A 2,069-nucleotide genomic window follows, 5' to 3' on the forward strand; every position below is an offset into this window, starting at 1 on the left:
TTTTTAAAATCCCAAGTTAGGAGCCCGTCAAAGCATTGAAAAAGATGGCTCTTAGATGAACTTTTCCCAATTTAAAATTGGAGTTTCAAAATTAAGTTAACTTGAAAAATACTCAAGAACTAAAATGTATTAGTTACTTTTCTCATTGTTCCAATTGGACAAAACAAGCCTATAGAGAGAAGGGTTTAATGCAAACTCAGAGCTGGAATGTTCAGTCCATCACAGTAGGGGAGACATGATGGCAGGAATGGGGGCCATCTAGTCACACTGTGTCAATAGTCGGAGAACACTGAGAAAGAGGATGGTACCAAGCTCGCTCTCTCTTTTTTATTTAGCCTGAGATCCCAGTCCATGACCTGGGACTGCCCACTCTTATGGTAGATCTTCACACTTTACTTAACCCAAGCTAGAAACTCCTCACAGATGGGCCCAGATGTCTGTTTCTCTTGTGACTCTGGATCCCGTGACCTGGATAATCAACATTCACCACCACTTATCCTAACTCCAAAAGTCATCAGAGCTCTCTGCTCCTCCCTGTTCCGGCGACAGCTGCATCTTCTTGTGCAGTGCCAGCCTTGTCCCATAGACAACATGGTGAAGGTCGGTGTGAATGGATTTGGCCATATTGGGCTCCTGGTTACCAGGGCTGCCATCTGCTCTCCACACGGCAAATAGAGAGTGTTGCCATCTATGACCCCTTCATTGTCATCAACTACATGGTCTGCATGTTCCAGTATGACTCCACCCAGGGCAAATTCAATGGCACAGTCAAGGCTGAGAATGGGAAACTTGTCATCAACGGGAAGCCCATCACCATCTTCCAGGAGTGAGATACTGCTAACCTCAAATGGGGTGATGCCGGTGCTGAGTATATTGTGGAGTCTACTGGTGTCTTTACCACCATGGAGAAGGCCGGGGCCCACTTGAAGGGTGGAGCCAAAAGGGTCATCATCTCTGCCCCTTCTGCCAATGCCCCCATGTTTGTGATGGGAGTGAACCATGAGAAATATGACAACTCACTCATGATTGTCAGCAATGCATCCTGCACCACCAACAGCTTAGCCCCCTTGGCCAAGGTCATCCATGACAACTTTGGCATCGTGGAAGGGCTCATGACCACGGTTCATGTCATCACTGCCACTCAGAAGACTGTGGATGGCCCCTCTGGAAAGCTGTGGCGTGATGACTGTGGGGCTGCCAAAAACATCATCCCTGCATCCACTGGTGCTGCGAAGACCGTGGGCAAGGTCATCCCAAGCTGAAAGTGAAGCTCACTGGCATGGCCTCTGTGTTCCTACCCCCATGTGTCTGTCCTGGATCTGATGTGCCACCTGGAGAAACCTGCCAAGTATGATGACATCCAGAAGGTGGTGAAGCAGGCATCTGAGGGTCCACTGAAGGGCATCCTGGGCTACAGTACCAAGGACCAGGTTGTGTCCTGCAACTTCAACAGCAACTCCCACTCTTCCACCTTAGATGCTGGTGCTGGCATTGCTCTCAATGACAACTTTGTCAAGCTCATTTCCTGGTATGACAATGAATACAGCTACAGCAACAGGGTGGTGGACCTCATGGCCTACATGGCCTCCAAGGAGTAAGAAACCCTGGACCACCCACCCCAGCAAGGACACTGAGAGCAAGAGAGAGGCCCTCAGTTGCTGAGGAGTCCCTATCCCAGCCTGGCCCCCAACACTGAGCGTCTCCCTCACGATTTCCACCCCAGACCCCCATAAAAACAGAAGGGGCCTAGGGAGCCCTCCCTACTCTCTTGAATACCATCAATAAAGTTCGCTGCACCCCCCAAAAAAAGTCATTAGAATTCATCCCTTTGGGAAAATTTGGAGATTGGTATGGGGTACTCTCCAGGTGAAGGTGGTCACTTTTCATATCTTTTTCCCAAAAGTACTCATGTATTTTATTGATTATATGTTTGATTAATGGTAGCTGGTGCTCCTTACTTAGAGCTTGTGGTGTGGCTCAATTGTAAAGCATCTGGCTAGCAGAAACAACCTCAGTGCCCAACATCACACACACACACACACACACACACACACACACACACACACACA

At 48.7% G+C, this 2,069-nt stretch overlaps 1 pseudogene; it reads left to right on the forward strand.

Annotated features, from left to right (window-relative positions):
• The first annotated feature begins 591 nt into the window (after positions 1–591).
• LOC110338201 lies at positions 592–1,598 on the forward strand (annotated as a pseudogene).
• The last annotated feature ends 471 nt before the right edge of the window (positions 1,599–2,069 follow it).

Source organism: Mus pahari, chromosome 21 (assembly GCF_900095145.1).
Source record: "Mus pahari chromosome 21, PAHARI_EIJ_v1.1, whole genome shotgun sequence".
NCBI classification, from domain to species: Eukaryota; Metazoa; Chordata; class Mammalia; order Rodentia; family Muridae; genus Mus; species Mus pahari.